Source organism: Rhinoraja longicauda, chromosome 17 (genome assembly GCF_053455715.1).
Source record: "Rhinoraja longicauda isolate Sanriku21f chromosome 17, sRhiLon1.1, whole genome shotgun sequence".
Taxonomy (NCBI): domain Eukaryota; kingdom Metazoa; phylum Chordata; class Chondrichthyes; order Rajiformes; family Arhynchobatidae; genus Rhinoraja; species Rhinoraja longicauda.
Window position 1 is genome coordinate 35497149 of NC_135969.1, and position 24614 is coordinate 35521762.

Consider the following 24614-nt stretch of genomic DNA (forward strand, 5'->3'; position numbering starts at 1 on the left):
TAATCACATTGAATGGCGGTGCTGGCTCGAAGGGCCGAATGGCCTCCTCCTGCACCTATTGTCTATTGTCTAAATGTTCGTGTATATTTTAGCATTTTTCTTTCAACCTGGTGCAAGTTGTCTTTTACTAAATCATCCTGCGGTAATGATGTCACAAATGAGTGCCATACTTTCTCATGACAGACACATCACTGACCACTGCAGTGTGACACTAAAAACGCTTGTGAAAATGGCAAGAAATGCCTGAAGCTCCAACGAAGATCATAAACATTTTAACTGTAGCACTCTATACTCTCCTTACATTATATAACTTATGTAATGATATAAGATAATAGGGCAACGTAACGTTAGTAAACCTAATTCCAGGGTTCAGACGACCTCCATATCTTCACTGTCATGGTTCATATTATCACCTGAACCCCTTGATTAGGTTAGAGTCTTGTAATGCACTGTAAAGTATCCATTATTCTTCAGGCCCGCTGTTTATCAGATTTCATACTGTTTCGCTGTTAAAGGATTTGAAAGTTGTCAAGATCCCCGTCATCTTTCACTGTGGAGCTTCTGCCACATTTGAAGTGATTTTACCATCGGCTTAACCACCGACACTTCAGCCATTGGTCAAGTTTTCAAACCGACATTTTGGAGGCGACGTTGCGGGCATGTTTGAAGACCTTTGGCTTTGGAGAGGTACAGCGTGGAAACTGAGCCCCTTCTGCCCATCGGATCCGTGCCGTCCCGCGTTCACCCCGTGCACCAGTACTATCCCACACACTTATTCACAATTTTACGGTTAACCAGTCAAACTGCAAACCTGCGCGTCTTTGGAGTGTGGGTCACAGGGAGAACGTAAAACTCCGTACAGACAGCACCCGTAGTCTGGATCGAACCCGGGTCTCTTGCGCTGTGAGGCAGTAACTCTACCGCTGCGCCCTTTGCAATTAGACTTGTAAAATATTTTGGACGTAAAAATATTTTAGACGTAAAATATTCATTTAACCAACATGGAACAGGTTTTGAAATGTTTCAGTACTCATGCATGGTGTGTAATTGAGGCGATCAGTATCTTGCCTGAAAAAAAACAACTGCTTTTGATCAGGATGTCTGTTTGCTTGTTTTATTTGCATTTAAATGGAGCATTTGTTGTAAAACAATTGAGGCAAAGAAATGGTTTACTGCCTTTACTAATGTTGTAGATATAAAAAGTAGCATTGTATTCCTTGGTATGCATTTAACAAACCTACCCTTTGCAAATATTTATTTTGGTAATGCTGACAATGGAATATTGTTTACTTTAAAAAAAGAAGTATGTGGCTGTTGTTATTAGCTTTACTGAGAGTCTGAACAGGATAGATAAGCAATTTCAATGACACGTGCTATTAACCTGATAGTTGCTATTCTGTAATCCGTATTTTCTCCCATGTTCTCAATTTGTGTACCTCTTAACTTCGAAGAGCCTAGTAGACTATCCTTCGTTGGAGCAGTATTGTCAGACAATAACCAGAGTTATATTGGAGGCAATGCACCAAGATACCATGGTGGCGCAGCGGTAGAGTTGCTGCCTGGCAGCACGGGAGACCCGGGTTCGATCCTGCCCATGGGTGCTGTCTGTACGGAGTTTGTGCATTCTCCCCGTGACCTGCGTGGGTTTTGGCCGGGAGCTCCGGTTCCCTCCCACACTCCAATGACGTACAGGTTTGTAGGCTAATTGGCTTGGTAAAATTGAAAATTGTCCCCAGTGTGCGTAGGATAGTGTTGAGAGTGCGGGAATTGCTGGTCGGCGCGGACTCGGTGGGCCGAAGGGCCTGTTTCCGCACTGTATCTCTAAACTAAAGTAAGCTAAACCAATCCGCATTTTCTCCCGTACACTCAACTCGTGTACCTTTTAACTTGGGAGACCCTCGTAGACTATTCTTCATTAGAGTAGTATTGCTAGACAGTATCTAGAGTTATATCAGGGATATACACCAAAGCACTAGCATTATTTTATTTATATAAGGCAGAATTTGGGCAGACAATTTGCTGAAATGAAGTGGGTGCTTGTCTGTTTGCAAGTGTAGGAGAGGAATTATGTTGTACCTTGTCAGCAATATCTTCTGCAGTATCAGCTGTAGATCTGTTGTAGGCTCTCTTGCATTTCAGTTTGAAGGATGTGGGTTCAAGTCCAGCGCTGGAGATATGAGGTACAGATAGGTGAGCTGATGCTTTAGTGAGGGTCTGTACCCTTTGAGTGTGCAAGTTCCATCAGGTGCATGTGAAAGATTCCACAGCATTGAATTAAAGAAGAGCACAGGCGTTCTCGTATGCCCTGGCTAATATTCATCCCTTGGTCACCATCACCAAGAATGGATTGCGTTCATTACCACTTTACTCCTTGTGTGATCTCACTGGGTGCACTACAAGTGTCTCCATTTCAGGAATACTTCAATGGCAGTAGAGGCCTTGGCCCATCTTGAAAGGTGCTATGTAAATACACGTCCATATTGATCTTTATGGTGCTGCATTTTAATTACATTCTTATTTGGACCAAGAAACAAAAACAAGTAATTAAATTAGACACAAGGAAATGCAGATGTTGGTTTGCAAAAGAGACACAAAGTGCTGGAGTAACTCAGTGGGTCAGGCAGCATCTCAGAATAGACAATAGACAATAGGCAATAGGTGCAGGAGGAGGCCATTCGGCCCTTCGAGCCAGCACCGCCATTTAATGTGATCATGGCTGATCATTCTCAATCAGTACCCCGTTCCTGCCTTCTCCCCATACCCCCTGACTCCGCTATCCTTAAGAGCTCTATCTAGCTCTCTCTCGAATGCATTCAGAGCATTGGCCTCCACTGCCTTCTGAGGCAGAGAATTCCACAGATTCACAACTGTGGAGATGAAAGTGTGAATGAGATGATGCATGAAATCTGAAGCCAGAGGTTCATTGGAAAGGGAAGGGGAGAAATGGGTGCATATCGGAGGTACAGGGTACCAAGATTCAATAAGGTTAGACTGAAGCACTCTTTTGTGCACCAGTCAACCGTGAAACTAAACATAGAACTTAATCCCAGATCAAATGTACGTTGAAGGGTCTTGAATGTGTCGTCATTTGTGATTGCAATGTTATGGTGAATATATGTACCCTCGTTTCTTGTCTTACATTCTTTGTCTTTGTGGATGTTGCAAGTGGAGCTGCTGAGATGCAAGAAAGGTTTTAGTCTTGATCTGACAATAAAGTATTATCGTATCGTATCGTATCGTATCGTATATCCAAGCTGGAGGAGGAAAAGGGGAGAGGGGAAGTGAAGGATGAATGAATGAATAAATGAATGAATGAATGAATGAATGAATGAATGAATGAATGGATAAGTTTATTGGCCAAGTATGCATATACAAGGAATGTGCCTTGGTGCTCTGCTCACAAATGACAACACAAACATACAGTTAACAATTAAGAATAAAGCATAAACACATCAAAACAATAAGGATACACCATTATGGTCTAAACATGAAGGTGAAAATAAACCAGAGCAAAAAAGAGACTACAGACTTTGGTTATTGAGTAGAACTATCACTCGTGGGGAAAAAGCTGTTTTTATGTCTGGCTGTGGCTGCTTTGACAGTCCGGAGTCTCCTTCCAGATGGCGATGTTTGTAGGTTAGTTACTTAAAATTGGAGAATTCAATGTTCCCACAAATGTTAATCCTTTTCCTCAAGAGATGCTGCCAGACCTGCTGTTGCTCCAGCACTTTGTGTCTACCTTTGTTGTAAACCAGCATCTGCAGTTCCTAGTTTCTACATTCATGCCAACCAAACCTGACCTCATACTTTAGCACTATTATAAAATGACTGTCACTAGATGTAACTCTGTTGGTAAGAGTTTCCGCATTTGTTACATAAGTCTAAAAATAAGGGAATTGCCAGGGGCATGGGAATACCTCCACTTGCCAGTTCTCTCCACACCATCCACACACACAAATAACAATTTTCACTGTATCTTGCTACATGTGACAACAATAAACAATACCAATGCCAATTAAAAAAAAATCAAAATAAACTTTATTCAGAATAAAAAATATATACAAATCAAAAACTATGCAAAAATTCTTTGACATTCTCAGCGGCTCTACATACATTCATTAGCATTGTAGTTGGTAGTGTTCACAGAACTATCGTTATACCCCCCCCCCCCACCCTTGCCACTCATGTGCCCCCTAGTGGTGATATTCCTTCCCTTGTTTGAGGGGCGTCTCCACCACACCCTGCCCCCCAGTGTCCAGCCGCGGAAGGACCCTCGACTGTGGTCCTCCCCCACAGAGCCTTGGCGATGGCTGTACTGAGCTTCCGTGCGTCCCTCGGAACGTACTCCTTCAGTCTGGAGCAGGTCAGTCGGCAACATTCCCTGATGGACATCTCTCGCTGCTGGGAGAGTAACATATTTTGATCAGACCAAAGAGCGTCTTTCACCGAGTTGATGACCTTCCTGCAGCACTTGATGTCCATTTCCGAATGTGCCCCTGGGAACAGTCCATAAATCAGAGAGTCCTCTGTTGCGGAGCTATTTTTGCTATTGTACATCTTCACTAGATTCATATTCTTGAACTTCCTAAGATAGACACAACTGAAGAAGGGTCTCGACGTGAAACGTCACCCATTGCTTCTCTCCAGAGATGCTGCCTGTTACTCCAGCTTTTTGTGTCTAACTTCGGTTTAAGCCATCACCTGCAGTTCCTTCCTACCCTGGCTCACCGCCATCTTCAGGGGCATCTTGAGATCTGCAATAATTGCAGGTCTTGACAAAAATGGACACCTGTTCTTTTTGCGATAAATCTTTGATTTCCTTCATTGCTCTTGTCTACGTTTCCCTAACTTTGCCAAAGTTATCTAGAATAGCTTACTTTACATGTGAGGTGGACTGAATGCATTTGTAGTAAATTATATTTGATGTTATCCAGTAGCCAGTTCTACAAATTTATCAGACAAATTCTCATTTTTTCCATTCTTAATTTTTTTTCTTTTTTTTTGTAACCATCAACAATACTTTTAATGTTACTTCGTGCGCCTGTGGTTTGTGGCATTTAGGTTTTGAGTGGGAGGGGGCTGTTTTGTTTGGTGGATTGGTGGTAAAATGTCTGTGACATTTGCAGCAGCTGCCCACCATTGAAAGCAGACTTTTCTCTACTCAAAAGCTTACACATGGACGGACCAAGTCTGCTAAAATGACTCCATCTGCGGTCTGAATCCTTGCACTATTTTTGACTTTTGACTATTAGAGACGGCTGTAGGATTTCATCATCTGTTGGACAGCAATGAAGTGCATGAAACAAGTCAGCAACTCTGAATCCATCTGTTGTTATTATTTTCCACTGATAATTGGCTCCAACAATGGAATGCCTTATATCCCTTAGCCTTTGAAATATTACACTGTTTATTTTCGAGAGGTCCTTCTCTGACGCTCGCTTGAAAATGACATCTTTGACTCCTTGCATCAGTACGTGTCAGTCAGTATCCAGGGCTTTGCAGCTGATTTTCTTCAGGGCTTCGTTTCTGTTTTGTTTGTTTCAGTCTATAAGCTCTACTCCAGACTGCTTGGAAACACTGGCTGGAATGCAGCATTCACGTGTCTCGTGGCAGCCCCCAGACAACATTTTCTTTTTAACTTATTGATAAAAACTTGAGGGGCTCATGAAAAACGACGAGCGTTGGGACAAGGTCAAAGAGTGATGGTAGAATGTCAGACCAGGGGGAAAAAACCAGCACCGAACTGCCCTGGGAAAGAATTTACATTAAGGCTACTAACAAACATGTCAGTGACTTTTCACCATAAGTGGGACAGGTAGATGGCTTAGCGAGCAGCTGATTGGAGCCAGTTGCTCATTTGCTGACTGTTTGTGTTTATGCAAAGGGACCTCTTCCTGAATATTTAATCTAGAGCAAAGCAGTGGCTTTTGTTGTGTTTAGATCACATACCTCCAGTCCTTTATTACACTGCAATCTATTGGAGTTCATGTTGAATATTGAAGGTGTTAGTTGTTAAAAGCTCAATAGCTTTTCAGTCCCTGGTGATTACGAGACAATCAAAATCTCTTTTAGCTTCATAGTTAGTGGGTAAGTGCAGTTACAGTTACATTTTTTTAGTACATGTTTTTGTTTTGGAGAAAAACGTGAAGGAAAAAATTCATAAGCTTAAAACTATTAACATTGCAGTTTCTGAAGCATACTTGAGTAGTTCTCTAAGTTTGTTGTCTCAAGGAATGGAGGTTGGTGTGCACTTGCCTGCAGGTGGCTTCTCGGAATGTGTCAATGCATATGTCCAATGTGTTAAGCGTTATATTTGTAGCTATTAAAAAAAATCATAGGTAAACTAAACTGATTCATTGCTCTTGTATCATTTGCACTGAGGACCTTTGACTATGTATATATCGTTCTGGAAGGAGACCCTTTTTGTGCACTCTATTTGAAAATCATAACACAGAACAGTCTGAGGCAGTTAAGCCTCACCACATAATATTGCCTTGCGACTGTGCATCTTCAGCACGTTCACCTTAGTGTATCACGAAGGTTTTCTTATGTGGAAATGGAATCTGCTCCTCATTGATATTAATAGCACACTAGAGATGTTAGTCTGTGATGCAGTGAGTAGCAGGACTACAGTCTGGAAACCTGATATTGCAGAAGCGAGCTGGCAGAACTGCTGCTGCCCTGTTGTTGGGGAGACCGTCATCCATAAAAATAGTCTTTACATAATGGCAGCAAGGGTTATCGGCTTTGCATGGAGCACTTTGTCCGACCCACATCAGTTCTACTTTTCTGGAAGGGGGCCTCAACTGTTGTTTTATTCACTTTATATTTTCAGCTCCATAAGAAGAGCTTGTTTTTTTCAAAGGCTGCATTCAGAAAAATGCAATGAGCCAAACTAGTATCCCGACTATTGATTCATTAATGGTGTTGTATTCTGTCAATTGGCGAAGATTATATAACCGATAACAGATGTATTTAATGGCTTTGTGATAATAATTATTTGCATTGCTTTCATCTTTCGCACTCAAGGGGGTTGGGGTGGTGTGGGGTGAGGGGGGGTGGGGGGGGGGGGGTTTGGGGAGTGGTTCGTTGTTAACCATTGCATCACACAATGTACCACAGTGAAGCTAGACAGCTTTAAATTACTTGCAGATGTGAATGTTTAAATGCCCAACAGCAAAGGTCAACAAAAAGACACACCCAGCAGCCATTCTCCAATGGAATTGAGAAACAGACCAGTTTTTCAACCTTGTGTTCAAAACCACCCCGTACATTATTCAGCTGGTGTTTCTCATGTGTATTTATAGCTGTAAAACTCATCAATTTTGTAAATCAGCTCATCTGAACAAATTGAATGTAGCATGAAAACACTGAACGCTCTGCAAATACCAAGGTTAATTAATAATCCCCAGGCACGTATCTTCATAAATGATACAACCGCTGCTGGACTATTCAAGAAGGAAAAAAAGCATTGCATTTTTTAAAAAATATTGTCGTCCTCGGGATTGGGTAATTAAAATAGTTCCATAGTTCAATACTCACTGGTCATGCAAACTCAGTTGCCGATCTGTGACTCAAGTAATAGTCGGTTCATTAGTATGGTTTAGTGCTCGCTCTATGATCTCCGTGGATTTTGTGTGTGAATTTTAACAGATTTTTTTTTTCTTGCCGATTTTCAAATGTCATATATAATTTACATGTTCTGACAAGTAGAAGGTACATTTGAATGGAGTCAAATACATTTTTTCATATTTTGCATCAATAGACAATAGGTGCAGGAGGAGGCCATTCGGCCCTTCGAGCCAGCACCGCCATGCAATCTGATCATGGCTGATCGTTCTCAATCAGTACCCCGTTCCTGCCTTCTCCCCATACCCCCTGACTCATACGAGCATTAACTCTTTAAGTGCTAGTCAAAGGAAAGATCATTGGTTGAGCGCAGGTTACCAGTTTCCTACTCCCACTTCAGAAAAAGGTTTGCTTTCTCTGCTCTACCTGCATCCTTAAATTTAATTATAAGCGTTAAATAAAAGCTGGAAAAAAAATTATTGCTCCTCTGCTCCCGCCTCCCCTTACAAGCTTGTTAGCATCATCAAGCATCACAGAAGCTTTGCATAGGAAGGAACTGCAGATGCTGGTTGAAACCAAAGATAGACACAAAATGCTGCAGTAACTCAGCAGGACAGGCAGAGTCTCTGGAGAGAAGGAAAGGGTGGCGTTTCGGGTCCAGACCCTACTTCAGACGGGTCTCGACCCAAAACGACATCCATTCCTTCTCTCCAGAGATGCTGCCTGTCCTGCTGAGTTATTGCAGCTTTTTGTGTCTGTCTACATACAGAAACTTTGCTTCCAGGTTGAAAATCAAAGGCGTAGATTAATTGTCGCGAGTTCCTAATTATTCACGGGGATGAAAAGATCTGCAGGTATGGTTCTCATACTATGTAGGTCTTGCAGTCTGTATAAGATTCCAGTTTCTACTCCGACACAGGCCAGAATGGGTTTATGATTGGTTTATGTTCCAGAAATTTAGAAAATAAGTTCCCACAGTTTAAGTGAAATAATCTCTCTCCACCTCCACATTGTCACCACTACAGACACACGCACACACACGCACACGCACACACATACACACACAGATATGCTTGCATCTAAGTTGCATATTTGTTGCTCCTGTGTGGTGATCCGGTTTGCTACCTGAAATTATAGACCTAACAGATGTTCAGAGATTGATTCAAATGTCCCACATGGCACTACACTTAGCAAAATGTATGCATTGTTTGCTTTGTTGAATTCAGGGATCGTTTTGAAAGTTTTTGGCTTGTAGCTGAACCGGTGGCAATTATTAAAGCTACTGCTTGTATAACCATGTGGCTTTAAATTCTTGTGTGGGATAGTTTATTGCCTTCTGCTGCTCACACTCTGTATTGTCGTTATATCGCAGTAGTGTTCAACAAATGGAATTTCATACAACAATTTCCAACCCTGTTTGATTGAAAAGAGACCAGACCAGTTGAAGCAGTTGTTTGGCCTCTAGTACGTGTTGCTTAGTTATGTAGTGAAACTGGTTATATCTTTGCATTCATTTTAATATGTTCAGTTTAGTTTGGAGATACAGCGCAGAAACAGTCCCTTCGACCCACTGAGTCCGCGCCGACCAGCGATCCCCGTACATTAACGCTACCTTTCACACACTAGGGACAATTTGCAATTTACAGAAGCCAATTAACGTACCAACCTGTACGTTGTTGGAGTTTGGGAGGATCCTGGAGATCCCGGAGAAAACCCACGCAGGTCACTTGGGAGAACGTACAAACTCCATACAGACAGCACCCGTAGTCAGGATCGAACCCGGGTCCCTGGCGCTGTAAGGCAGCAACTCTACCGCTGTGACACTGTCATTGATGGATTTTCAAACTCTTTGTATATACCCAGGAAGTATAAATCAATCCACCAGTCCATTTTGTGTTGTTCATACGTCCAATTTGAAATGCCATAACATTTTCCACTTAGACATCGTTCCCAAGTAGGGTTAAGACTTCAGATCTACTGGAAAATGGGAAGAACGTGGTTCGCTTTCAAGTCCCATGAATGAATAAAAATACAGTTTTTTAGTGGTTTTCTAAATAACATTGGAATTAATTGGGTCTAAACAACAAAGTCAGTGTGTCAGGCAGCATCAGGGGAGGGAATGGATGGGCAACCTTTTTGGTCAAAATCCTTCTGCAGTCTTAATTGGGTTTGATGTTCCTGGAGTCCAAATGTCTTCCGCATCAGATGTACAAAGTTTGGACAGCATCTTAGCTCTGGAGAAACATATTTTGCAATGACGTGCCTCATTTCTCTCCTTGTACCTTTGTTTATGTGCATTGTTGTTCCTGGCACTGTAATGGAATGTATCTAGTGCGGACAGAAAAAGTGTGCCTTTCCTAGATTCACTGGAGTGATTATATGGTTTCTGTCCCATTAACACAGAGATAGCCATAGCCTTTTGATCTCTATGGTGTATCAGTGTGAACTTGCTTGAAACTTTGAGTGTCCAAAACGTATACTGTGCGATCAGGGGGAGAAATGCAGGGAAGTTTAGAAAAGGAAAAAGAGTGGTGACAGACTTGTTGCTGTTCTCTACCCGTCTCCTTGACCGAAAGCTGTCCAGTTCTTTACCCATAGGAGAGTCTTATGTTTGGCCTGCCAATAACTGAGGTTCAATATATTCAAGCACACAGGGAAGCAGCCTGAGTTCATATTTAAAATAACATTTCATCATCTGTCCCACCCATTACAATAAGCAAAATATTTCCACGAGGCTTTTAGCAGATATGCATTGATGGTTGACATAAAATGCTGGAGCAACTCAGCGGGGACAGGTGGCATCTCTGAAGAGAAGGAATGGGTGACGCTTTGGGTCGAGACCCTTCTTCTTGGTTTATTTTGGATGGAGCAGACTGAATGTAGATGTAACATGAGGAAGAATATGACTTACTAGTACTAGGAAAGAACTGCAGATGTTGGTTTAACATTCTGTGTCTGTCGTTGACTTACTAGTAGGGTTTGCATCAGCAAAAGCAGCTAATTGTGAGTTTTGCCTGTTCTGCGCAACTACTTCCTTAGTCAATGTGACCTCTTGGGGCACAGGACATTTCAATCAGTGAGTGATTGCAGCTCAGTCTGCACCCCATCGCAGAGACAAAGCAGCTTACCTCTAGAGGACACGCACCTCAGATTGGGCGTGCATTCAGTATTAAGACTGACTTGTCAGAAACAGCTGGTTTACACTTGGAAACCAAAGCATAGCCACCTGTTTCTATGTTGCTACACAATATATGCAGTTGTTGGAATCTTTGAGTGAAACAAAAAGTGCTGGAGGAACTTTGTAGTTCAGGTAGCATCTACAGAGGGCATGGACAGGTGATGTTTCGGGCTAGGATCCTTCTTCAGACTACACTTGGAACTGTTAATCACATTGAATCTGGCTAGATGATACACGTAAAGCCAGAGATCAGGGTGGAGAAGAGTATTCTGTTATGGGGTTGATTGCTGCACCATTACCCTGACAGCGTACACCTAGTAGTAGCCCCCAGACTTTGTAACAATAGAATTACTTTGGGGTGTCACGGACGTCTAATAATTAGTTTATGCGATCTCAGTAATTCCAGATGTAATAAAAGCTCATTTTTCTGAGGTCTGTGCATCTCTTAAGTTGAGTAAGAAGGAGTCTGAAAAAAGGGTCTCGACCCAAAACGTCACCTATTCCTTTTCTCCAGAGATGGTGCCTGACCCGCTGAGTTACTCCAGCACTTTGTGTCTTATCATCTCTAAGTTGAACTGCTTTCTCCAAGGATTCAGCTATGGCTCCTATCTCCAAAGTTAAAATGAAATGATGCAACTCGTCAGCCTTCCAAGACCAACTCCACACCAGGCCAAAATGTACAAGGACTTGTGGTTTGGTGAGTTAGCGAGCCCCGCCCGCTCTCTCTCTCTCTCTCTCTCTCTCTCTCTCTAGAGAGAGAGAGACCATCACCCTTTACCTTCCATCATACGGATGAAGAACCAAAAGCAAATATACTTGTATTAAAAACAGAAATGAGAGTTGCCTTTTGCTTTACACACTTTTTCAATAAAAGTTCTGTCATCCTGCTGATAACATTCACGCCAAAACCTCAGTGACAAAATTTAAACAGCTACAGTGACAGAATTTTAAAATCCATCAATAAAAGGACCTCTCCAAAACTATTGCTTGAAACTTAAAAAGACTTTAGTGTCAAACATTAGAATAAGTCTTCATCATAAGGTTGAACGTGCTCTGGTTTAAACATTTGCATTCTGCCTAATGGAACAGCAAATTTATTTCCATGATATTAGAGTGTGTTCCTGGTGCACCACAGCTTGCAGTAATATTTCGGCTACAAACAGCATCCATTTCAAAGAAGGACAGGCATTGTTTGCTCGTTGTTTGGTGTTGCAGGTTTATACAATGCATTGATTCCAAATCACCATACATTTGAAGTATAAGAAAATAACTGCAGATGCTGGTACAAATCGAAGGTATTTATTCACAAAATGCTGGAGTAACTCAGCAGGTCAGGCAGCATCTCGGGAGAAAAGGAATGGGTGACGTTTCGGGTCGAGACCCTTCTTCAGACTGATGTCAGGGGGCCGGGTAAAAGGAAGGATATAGGTGGAGACAGGAAGATAGAGGGAGATCTGGGGAGGAGGAGGGGAAGAGAGGGACAGAGGAACTGTCTAAAGTTGGAGAAGTCGATGTTCATACATTTTCGATGTTCATTCATTTGAATATAATTTAGAAAAATACAGCATAGCCTGGGAAATTAGGGAAGAACAAGGTGGTTTGGACCTTTGATCTTTACGAATAAAGAAATAGCTCATGTTCGTGAACTTTCGTAAAAATGGTATGGGAAAAGCTACATTCCTGTTGATATTGCCACCAACAAAAATCGAAATGAATATCAAACTTCTTGGAGTAGTGCACATGAAGTGCCAGAATGTGGTGGATGCGTTGAGTATGTTTTACCATTACCATCAGGATATGTTGGCATATATCCAAATCTGTTCCAGCCTGAAACCACATTTGCACATTGTCTAACATTCAGGGGGTTAAATTTTATTTTGTATGTCGTGCTGAACAATTTCACAAGTTCAAAACACAAAGTGCTGGAAGAACTCAGCGGGTCGGGCAGCAACTGGGGAGGGAATAGAGAGATGTTATTTTGGGTCAGGACCCTTCTTCAGATCCATTCTATACGTAACTTTACCCAGCATCAGGATGCAAGTGCTGATGCAACAGATTGAACTGGGGAAAAAGTGGTCTCTTAAAGGGCCAGACATTATTTTCTCTACAATTAATCAAAATTTTAGAATGAGTGCAATGGATGATACGTTCTACTCAGTATCATTATCATTCGCATTAAGTTGGAGAACAAAACATGACACCTCTGGACACAAGATCGCCATTTTAACTCTCTGTGTATTTTCGCAAAGCGCAGGTGCAGCTTTACCATATTGTTGCATGTATACATCACATAGCAGCTTTACCATATTGTTGCAGGTATCCATCCAAAGCAATACATCACATATCTCCCCCCTTAGAATTGTGAGACTTTTCTTCCATCTAAAGTATACTAATACGTATAAAACATTCCAATATCATAATGATCTTTATATCCATTATGTTTCCAAAGTATTTTTCTATAACAAAACCCAATTTAAATAAGTCCATAAATATGCATCATTTTGTATCCAATTAAATCCAAATCAAAGTTTTTACATATCCAATTCTTATTTTGAATGTGAGTATCATCTTCAATGTAATTCTATCAACCAAAGAACCTAACCAACCCAAAATGCCAAATAAGAGTATTCATGCTACAATCCTTTCCATTAATGATAACCAAATTCTCGTTGCGTTTACATTGTCCATATAACCGAGTCCGTATAGTCAAGTCCGTTGTCAAGATCGTCCGTTTTCAGAATCCGTAGTAATCCGGTCGCTTGCTATTTCGCTTTGGATACTGCTTACGCCCTGCATTGCTTTCTTTGTTGCGCTCTGATGTCGCGTCCTCGACGGTGTCATCGTGTTTGCTTACGTCAAAGTTTTCATGTGCAACGCTTCTTTCGTTGACGTCTTCATCGCGCACTGTGGGCGTACCCATGTCGAAATCTATCGAATCTCCCGTTTTGTTGGTTGTGGGAGAGTCGATTTCACGTTTCAAAATCTGGTCTGCGTGACGTTTCCAGATTTCTACATCGTTGACGTGAACCTCGACCTGGTACGAGACAGGACCTAGCTTCTTTGCGATGTGTCCTGGTGCCCATTTCTCCCCTCTCACGTAGTTGCGCACTAGCACGCTCTCTCCCTCCTCAAATTCTCGAGCTGGGCGCGAATCGTGGTGCAACTTTTGCGAGAACTGTTTGTCACCAATGGTCGCTCTTTCATCTGGCACCGCGATGTTGAAACGTGTGAGAATTTTCCTTTTCATCAGCATTTCAGCCGGCGTTTGCGTTGTAGAAGCTTGCGGCGTTGAATGATACAAGATGAGGAATCGAGCGACACGCGTTTGCAGCGGTCCCGACATCTTGCGGAGCGCTGCCTTCACCGTCTGCACGGCGCGCTCTGCGAGACCATTGGTTGCTGGATGGTATGGCGCACTTTTGACATGACGAATCTCATTCGCTTTCATGAACTTTGCGAACTTTTCGCTAGCGAAACATGGGCCGTTGTCAGAAACCAGTGTATGCGGAAGGCCATGTGTCGCGAACACGAAGCGAAGCTTGTTGATAGTGACGTCACTGGTTGATTCACTTGTGATATGCACTTCAATCCATTTTGAATATGCGTCGATGAGAACAAGCAACATCTTTCTCTGTACCGGGCCGGCATCATCGACATGAACTCGCGACCACGGTTGACTCAGATGCTCCCATGAATGCAATGGTGCTTTGGGCGGATCCTGCTGATGCATTTGGCATTCTGAACACACTCGGACTTTGTGCTCCAAGTCCTTATCGATTCCAGGCCAACACACACAACTTCTCGCGATCGCTTTCATCTTCACAATACCCGGATGGGCATCATGCACTTCCTCGATCATTTGCGAGCATTGGGGTGGTAGTACAACACGACTACCCCAGAGAAGACAACCCTCGTGAACACTCAGCTCCACTTTGCGACTGAAGTAGGGCTTGAAATCATCATTTGGTGGTTTGTATGGCCACCCGCTCATGATGTATTCGCGAACACGAGACAGAATCGGATTCCTCTGCGTCATGGTGTGAACACGCGACTGAATGATGGGCGATTTCTTCAACTCGCTCATCAGAAGGACGATTTCTCCTGGTATTGGCGCTTGCGATACTGTCGCTCTTCGTGGGAGTCGGCTACGCGCGTCTGCATTGACGTTGGCTGAGCCGGGTTTGTACGCGATGTCGTAATCGTACGTTGCCAGTGTTAGCGACCAGCGAATCACTCACGGTGAAGCCATTAGCAGAATGGCCTTGTCGTTACTGAACAACCCAAGAAGCGGCTTGTGGTCGGTGTTGATTACGAATCGTTGCCCGTACAAGTACGTGTGGAACTTCTTGACGCCGTAGACTATGGCTAGACCCTCCTTATCCAGCTGCGAGTAGTTGCGTTCGCCGTTATTCAGACTGCCTGAAGTGTAGCCTATTGGCATTTCCGTGCCATCTTCCATGACGTGTGACAGCACTGCCCCAACTCCGTAAGGGCTGGCGTCGCAGGAGAGAACGAGCGGCTTGTTGCTGTCGTAGTGCGTCAGAACTTTGGACAATTTCAGGCTTTGCTTAGCTTGTGTGAACGCATTCCGCTGAGCTGGTCCTCAGTGCCATCGAACCGTTTTGCGCAGCAGTTGATGAAGCGGTTCAAGCATGGTTGAGAGATTAGGCAGAAATTTGCCGTAATAGTTCAGCATCCCAAGGAACGCCTTCAGTTCTCTGACGTTCTTCGGTTGAGCCAGCTCATCGATGGCTTTGACTCGTTCATCCACTGGCTGCAGCCCTTCAGCGCTCACCTTATGGCCCAGGTATTGGACTTCATTGACGAGAAAGGCTAATTTTTCCCGTTTCAGCCGTAGGCCTGCATCTTGGAGCCTGCGGAGGACTTGTTCGAGGTTGTCGAGGTGTTCTTCCTCGGAACTCTCTGTGAGGAGCAGATCGTCCAGATACACAGCAACTCCAGAAACCCCCGCTCGTACGCTGAAATACAGCCGGTGCTGTTGAAATGCCAAACGGCATTCTGGTATATTGGAACAAACCGCGATGGGTATTTATCGTCACTAGTTCACGGGATCTGGGCGTCAAAACCAACTGCTTGTTAGCGTGCGACAGGCCATGTTTGGTGAACAGCTTCCCCTTTACCAGCTTCGTAAACAACTCATCAATCCGAGGTATCGGATATGTATCAGATCGAGCTGCTGTATTCACCGTTAACCTGTAGTCTCTGCAGATTCTCACGCTGCCGTCTGCCTTGTCAACGGAGACAATCGGTGCCGCCCATTTCGAGTGTTGAACGGGTTCTATGATTTTCTGCTACTGTAGGCGATCTAATTCACGATCAACGCGATCGCGACGGGCCAGCGGCACTGGTCGAGCCTTGCCGAATTTCGGTGGTACGGTCGGGTCGATGTCGACTTCGACGCCCTTGAGCGTCCTGAGTTCCGCTTTGAAGAGGTCACCGTATTTGGAGAGGAGCCTCTGCAGGCGGTCGTTCACGTTGACCTGGTTCACCTCCTGCCAGTTGAGTCGCAGAACTTTCAACCACTCACGGCCAAGTAGGCTTGGCCCCGCCCCCTTCGCTACCAGCAGCTTGAGCGTCGCTGTTTGCTGGTTGTGAGAGACAGGCACCGAACATTCTCCCAACAATTCCACTTTCTCTCCAGTGTAAGTACGGAGAACCACGGTGCTATCACGAAGGTGTAACCTTTCATCTTTTCGCCACTGGTCCTTCCAAGTCTCTTCACTGATAAGTGTAACTCCAGCTCCGGCGTCGATTTGCATGGGGATAGTCTTTCCCCCCACACACATGTCCACAGTGAAAGGAGTGACTTTCTTCTTCTCACTTTTAGTATGATAAAGACCGTACACATCACCTTCCTCGGTCAGTTGATGGCTTTTATCCGTTTTTCCGGCTGACTGCTTTTTCTGCTGTTTTTGTCCTTCCACTCTGAGCATTTTTCCCACTCGACCTGCACACCCGTGAGAAATGCCCTTTGTTCCCGCAGTTGAAACAATCCACCTGTTTCGCTGGACAGTCGTTCGGGTCAGCGTGGGGAGAGCCACCACAGCAATAACACGAAGATACTCTTACGGTTCCCCGCTTGGGCTGACCACTGTGAGGCCCCCTTGATTTCACGATTTTGTTTATCACTTTGCTTGGCTTTTGTTTCCCGTCACGGAGATCAGCCGTGTTGCGATCTGCCATCTCCATAGCGGTGGCGATACCGAGTGCCTTGTCGAAATCCAGCGTGGCTTCCGACAATAATCGACGCTGAATGCGGTCATCATCAATCCCACACACCAAACGATCACGTAACATTTCATTGAGATTTGAACCATAAGCACAATGTTCAGCGAGGTGACGTAACTCGGCCACATAATCAGCGACTGACTCACCCGGTTGACGATGACGAGAGTTGAATTTGTAACGCTGGACGATGACCGACGGTTTCGGGACCTTGTGATTCGTGACTGTTTACACAATCTCAGAATATTCGACTTGCCCAGGTTTCTGTGGAGCAAGTAAACTCGCGATGAGTCTATACGTTGGGCCTCCACACACGGAAAGCAAGATGGCCCTCTTCTTTCCCACATCTGTAATGTCGTTGGCTAGGAAGTAATATTCAATGTGCTCGACGTACTGCACCCAGTCGCCCTGTGCAACATCAAATTCCCCTATTGAGCCAAAAGTAGCCATGGTAGCCACAACAGCAAGTCACCAGGCGAAACTTCAAAACAAGTTTATCCTCATCGCCAATTAATGATACGTTCTACTCAGTATCATTCTCAAAAGCACGCATTAAGTTGGAGTCTAAAACATGACACGTCTGGACACAAGATCGCCATTTTAACTCTCTGTGTATTTTCGCAATGCGCAGGGGCAGCTTTACCATATTGTTGCATGTATCCATCCAATGCAATACATCACAATGGAGATGTGACCACTTCATGGAATAAAACGGCATGGTGGCGCAGCGGTAGAGTTGCTGCCTTACACGCCAGAGATTTGGGTTTGATCCTGACCAAGGGTGCTGTCTGTATGGAGTTTCTACGTTCTCCCCGTGACTGTGTGGGTTTACTCCGGGTGCTCCATTCTCCTCCCATACTCCAAAGACGTATGTTAGTTGGCTTTGGTAAAAATTGTAAATTGTCCCGAGTGTGTAGGTTAGTGCAAGTGTATGGGGATCACTGGTTGGCGCAGACTCAGTAGGCCGAATGTCCTGTTTCCATGCTGTGTCTCGAAACTCAACTAAACTAAACACTGAGTTCCGTTGAAGATACACACAAAATGCTGGCGTAACTTAGCGGGCCAGGCAGCTTGTTTGTCGAGAAGGAATGGGTGATGTTTCAGGTTGAGACCCTTCTTCAAAACATCACCCATTCCTTTTCTCGAGAGATGCTGCCTGATCCCCTGAGCTACTGAGTTATTTCATGTTTATCTTTTGTGTAAACCAGCACCTGCAGTTCCTTCCTACACTGAATTCCCTTTGTCAGGAATCGAATATGAAGTTGAGTAACTGGTCACAGCTGTGGAGTAATGAATGACAAAATACTGCAAAGATAATGTCTCACCTGTGTGAGATCAGAAGATAACTCGGATGTTCAGAAAACCACCCCGACCAAACTTGTACTGTATACTGAGCATGGAAATTTCCTCACATTTAACTGTCAGCTGAATACATATCTCACGGAGGCAAATTTCAATGCACGTATTCAAAACAGTTAGTTGTGGCTTTCAATAATCTAAATTACATTTTTAATAGTCTACTTGTACACAAAGTTATATTAATCCCATGCAAAGTAAACTTGAAATGCAGATACTGCTGCTTTGGCCAGTAACAGTCTCCAACACAAAGAGATGAAGTAAACATAGCAGGAGTTTGACACTACCTCAATGTGTCTGCCTTTTCACATGGATGGGAACTAAAACATAGTGCTGCAAGGTATTTCACATATTTTGTTTGAGATTTGCAACCATTTTGAATGTCTGATTTTTCTTGTGGCCAGTAAACTGTCCTAGATAGATTTGAAGCCTTACCGACAGAAAAGGCAAGATTTGCAGATTTTGTTTTATTTTCACCTTGAATGGCTTTTCATGTTTCTTGAAATCTAAAGTAGAAACTGTTGCTGTTACTGAACTTTGAAGTCAAAGAGGAAGGCAGTGTGCAGCTCCTTTTCAGGGCAGCTTGCTAAAGTATTGATGTTTTGTGTTTGAGGATTATTCGGGGAGAAGGGGCTGTGGGTTTGTTTGCAGATGCATTAAACAAACCAGATTTTGTTTCCTTCCTTCATTTTGCATTTTAAAGTAAATTTACTGAATATGGAAGCATGCAGTGTGAACCAGGGCAGATGGCAGCTGGTTCCACCCATTTTGTTTTGTTACTGCGTCATCAGATTTTACTCTCGTATGCATGGCTTTTACTTACAGGGTGAGAAGAAAGGAGTAAGTTCTGTGATATATGAAGTCATTTGCACTGTAAAGAAGTCTGGAGGCATGTGGACTTAGAAAGCACTATCATATGACAAATATTTCATCTGCTGGGCTGCACATGTGTGCATGTGAATGCACACACACACACACACACACACATGCACATACACACAGACACAGACACACACACAGACTCGCACACACACATACATGCGCGTACAGACCGACACAGACACACACACACCCACACACACACATTCACACATGCGCATATACACACACACACACACACGCACACACACACATACACACAGACACACAAACACACACATTCACACATGCGCATATACACACACACACACACACACACCCACACACACATGCACATGCTGTACCTGGCAGTAGCTGACACTGATAAGCCATCAGCCTCTGACTTCATTGTTTCTATTAACTTTTCTCTTGAGTGTGTAAGCATCAAGTAATAATTGGAAGGATTTTGTTTTATTTTTATTTGTACCCTGCCCATATACCCACTGTACATCAAAATGCTGATACAGGGTAACCACCATCAAACATCAAATGAGAGTGTATCATTTTTTTTTGTCTCCAGGGTAAGAAGACTGATTACAAAAAGGGGCTTATACAGAAGATTGCTTTAAATAAGCAAATCCTATTCAAAAGAAGGTAAACTCAAGATTTTGTTCTTAATAGGAGAATCCTTGTGTGGAATTTACAATGTTTGTTTTAATGAGTAATTTTCTGCACATTTAGTTATATAAACTATAGCGTGGAAGGATTTAAAAAAAAGTGCTAATACATATATGCAAAACACGCATAATTATTCACAAAGAAATGTTTTAAAATAATTGGAAAACCTGTGGAGTCCTTTTTTTATTTTAAATGTTATACCCTCTGGCTGTGCTGAGACATCTACTTGGAATTCAGCTGTCTGTTTCATAATCACCTTTTGTCAGAAATTAATAGTCAGTTAAGTGCCATAGCAACGGTGATGTAACCATCAAGGAGTGACTGCAGAAGCCTCTGATGTAGGCACCCATTAGTGCTACTGTCCATCCGACCTTGCCAGATTAGAACATTAGAAATAAATTGATGATCTATCAATTTTTAAAAAAGTGCAAGATGTGAGAGCAAAACCAAACACCGGGGAAAGATGTGAATGCTGTCAGACTGTAAGATCCGCAGAATGAATTACGCTACCTGTTTTATTGTATGCATTTATAATACTTTTGATTCTTCAAAAAAAACAACTATTTTAATCCCTTTGCTTGGCAGATAACATAATAAACAACTTGCTGGTGCTAAAGTGCCACATGGGGGTGGTGGCTAACAAGAGAGTTTAATGTTTCTGCCACTAGCAGTTTTGTCGCTGTATTTTTCATGAGCTGTAACTACCGGTAATATACTTTGGTAGCTCCAGAGCAGTAGTTAAACATCGTGACAAGCTAAACAGCCCCAAGGCCCTTGCGTTAAGAGTAAGAGAACACACAGAATGTTACATTGCTTCAGAATGATTGCAGGAAATAGAAACAACTTTAGGATTTCTTCTCTGTTAGAATTCTGTGTTGTCAGTACCACAGCTCTAGCACATTATCCCAATACTTTGGTGTGGTAATTTATTTGTCAGATGTGCCGAGGTACAGTGAAGTTCATTTTTGGATACAGTTCAGTACAGGTGTCACTACACATAAGCACTTAGATACATATTAGATAAGCATCGCATATACAGTACAGGAGGAATACAGTTCAAGTGTATGGCAGTAGTACACTGAGACAGTATGCAGAGTCGCCAGTTTGGTGCCATTTTAGCAATGGTTCCATTAGATTTTTATTGATAGGGTTTCAAAATCCATTGGAATTGTGAGAGGGTGAATGTGAAGAGGTATTGTTTCCCAAGATGGGGAGTTAAGATTCTTGAGTAGCTTAATTATGCTAACTGCAGGAAGGAACTGCAGATGTTTTACACCGAAGATAGACAAAGTGCTGGAGTAACTCAGCGGGACATACAGCATCTCTGGAGAGAAGGAATGGGTGAGGTTTCGGGTCGAGACCCTTCCTCAGAGTGGACTGTGTATGTGTTGCTAACTCAGAGGAAAGGAATTGATATTTTTAAAGATATGTGGATTTTACTTGGCCAGGGTTCCCAATTTGTTTCTGAACATCCATGTAAAATATCTTTCGTATTTAAAACATATGGGTTTTCCAGAGCAGGGTGCAGCATGGTATGTAATAAAATTACGATTTAAATTGTATATTTTTTTGAACAAGAAAGTTGGCTGCATTGTACTATTTGAACTTCAGTTACACCAGTTGAGCATGAAATATGCTTGGAAAGAAACTATTAATTTTAGAGGGAAAAATTATGTATATTATGTATTGTTTCATAATATCTCAATGCAAGCTGTGCTACATTTAATGAAATATAGAAATCTAGCTGCTGTGTGATGCTTATCTAAACAGACTGGAAATTGGAATCGTGTTGTATTGTTTATTAGCTTACAAAAATTGCCTTTTATGAGAATCTAAATGGCGCAACAAAGCACAGCTTGACATGATTCACTGTTTATACTTAAAGCCTTAATTTTGAAATGCGGTTTCTAGCTGTCTCACTCTTCTGGTCTTGTTGGCTTAATATTTTCTGCTTGCTGTTACACAGCCAGCTGTAAAGGCTGAAGCATCCTGCACTCCATGTGTCAAAAACAAATCTTTTCGAAGCCGAATGAAACAATGATTTTTATTTTTGTTGCAAACCTGAACTTGCCTGCGAAAGAAAGGATAGACTCAAGGTATTACTGGTTGAGCGGTAGAATGCTGAGTGGGCCGTCATGCCTTTGAACTTATGAACTGATACTTGTTACCTTGATTTATTGATTCTGATATGTCTGTGTGCTGCATTAAGCTTTATTCCATCACAGTAGTTGGAGTGTGTGTCTTTAACTTAAAATGACTTACAGAGTAGTTTTGGTATTGTGTTTTCTCGAAACCCTAACCTTGATTTCCCTGAATGTGTTGTGTGTGTGTGTTTATTATATGTCAAGTTGGGAGGGAGGGGGGAGGTAATGAATTAATTAGACTACTATTTTGTTTTGAGCACTATTCCACTGAACAATCAAAGCACCCCCTGCTTTATTTTCGTGTTGACTGTTACAACAGTAAAGCATTATGAGATTCCGTTGTTGTTTATTTTGTATAAAGATTGTACGAAGTTGACAAAATGTTTCCTACATAAACAGAGCAGAGTTTCACAGGGGGGAAAAAAGCAACACAGTGGGAAAAACTAAAAGAAAAAAACTGACACCCATCAGCTGCAAAAAAAAATTCCATCTCATTGCAGCTATGTTATTGTTTACTTTACCAAACACATCCTAATATGGTCACCTCCTTGTAAAGACGAGATGTCTAGGGTCCAGTTCACCCTTTTCCTCCTGCCCCTTCCCAAACAGGCCCTTCAGAGCCAGCAACGGGGAACGGGGGAGACAATAAGAAAGAAAGTGTACAATTTCAGAGGAGGGTGTGTGTGTGTCTGTGTGGGGGGGGGGAAAGGTTTCCTAGTGAAAAGGTGTCACATAATAAATCGTGAGCAACTCTCTTGCCTCTGACACTGGGCAATGCAAGTGTAAACTTGCTATTCCGTGCTGCCCAGGCATTACGGTTCCCTCTAGCTGTTGTAGTTAATATGTCTGGCCATGTGAATCACTTGTGTCTCCGTTGCTCTTGTGAAAGAAGCTTTCAGCGAGTGCCGGCTTCCTTGAGATGGAGCTCAGCTTACACCTCCAGTTGAGCTATCAGGAGTAGTGTTTGAAGGCTCCGTTTATTAGGAACATTAAGGTAAGTATGCTGATTTAGGCCTGGACCTCTTCATGCTACTCACTAAAGACATTATATATATATATATATCCCAGTGATTAAATACTGATTTTGTGTATCACTCTCCACAGTCGCAAAAACAATCAGAGCGGTGCGTTTTTGTGTTCATTACCAATTGTGTGGTGGGTGGGGGTGGGAAAGAAAAAATGCCATCCGTTCTGAACGTGATCAGGCTGAGTGAGGTGCACTGAGTCTCATGTCAACTGAGTGCTGCAAATACTTGGCTGTGGTGGCAATGACTGTTGCAGAGTTTTATTATTTTCGTGCCCATCTCATTCTTCTCATCTGACTGAAACTCAGCTGAGAGCTCACTCACGTCCGTTTGTTTTTCTCTCCCCTCCTCCTCCTCCTCCTCCTCCTCCTCCTCCTCCTCCCAAATCCTCATGTCGCTGAGAGACCTCACAAGTTATCTCCAGCGCTTGAACACAAAAGGTAGGTTGTTCCACAATGGGACGCCGTGGGAGGGACAAGTGGTTTTTGGGGGATTGTCTTCCTGGTTGACCTAGGCTGAGAGTGGCTGGAAGGAGAAATTGACTGCTCGGGGCTTGAGTCAGTGGAAGGGAATAAGTGTTTTTTTAAAGGGGAGAAAGTAATGCATTGTGAAATTCCCTATTCCTTGTCTGCATTGTTAATTTATTTTTTTTGGTGGGGGGACGAACAGTACTGAACGAGAGACAAACTTTTAATGCAGCAGAAAATACTTCACATGTGTAGTAGGACTTGTGGCTTTCTGTAAAACTGAAGGAGATTGAAGTTTGTGATTTCAAGATGTGTTCTTGCTAAACTGTGCTGGACTTGGATTTTGATCGTAAACATCAATACAAATTTGAGCAGCTGTTGTGCAAAGTAGTGCTCCTTCATGTTGATTGTTTACATACAGGGATGTGATAAAGGGTGTTCTGTGGTGGTTATGTTTTTCACCGAACAGCTTGCAGCCCTGATAATCAGCAATGCAGAGTGCAATGTTTCTTCTTTAATTACAGTGTTTGACTACTGCAAGGAATTGGCATTCTGTTTGGAATGAACCTTAATACTAAAATAATTAATGTTTTAGTAAACTGTGAAATGGAAGGTTGCAACTGCTTGGCCAAATTTCTTCATTTTCAAAAAGTTGATTGTAGTTCAAATGGGTCTGATATCTGTATTGCTGCAGTTATGTATTAATTAAAGTAAAATTATTTTAAGTAAATTATATTATAATTATATCAGCAAATTATATTTTTTGCTCATATAAAAAAATATATTTTGTGGTGCAGTTATGCTGTTTCTGGTTTCCCTGTTTATTTTCATTGTCCATTCCAGCTTTAAAGCATGGGAACTGGTTTATGACACCCATTCTGAAGATTTGGACAGTGAGATTTGTGTTCATTACCTCAAGACAGCAATTTCATTTCTATTAGCTGATTGCATTTGCAGTCACTAAAAACAGCGATGAGCCAAAAAACTGCAAGTGTTTGTATATATATTTTTTTAAATAACCACATGTGAGGTTCTTTAGCAATGTGCTATTAAAACAGAAATTTATTTTGCTACTTATTACCCATGAAGGCAC

At 42.6% G+C, this 24614-nt stretch overlaps 1 protein-coding gene across 5 annotated transcripts in view; it reads left to right on the forward strand.

Annotated features, from left to right (window-relative positions):
- foxp1b (forkhead box P1b) overlaps positions 1 to 24614 on the forward strand; it is a 495107-nt gene that overhangs the window by 168595 nt on the left and 301898 nt on the right. For 3 of the 5 annotated variants that reach the window (XM_078414505.1, XM_078414510.1, XM_078414506.1), the window contains exon 3: positions 19788 to 19861. The gene's annotated coding sequence lies outside the window, so the exon portion shown is untranslated. Of the gene's footprint in view, positions 1 to 19787; positions 19862 to 21856; positions 21982 to 23407; positions 23495 to 24614 lie in introns of those variants that run through there. The other 2 variants (XM_078414507.1, XM_078414508.1) reach the window with 2 other exon arrangements.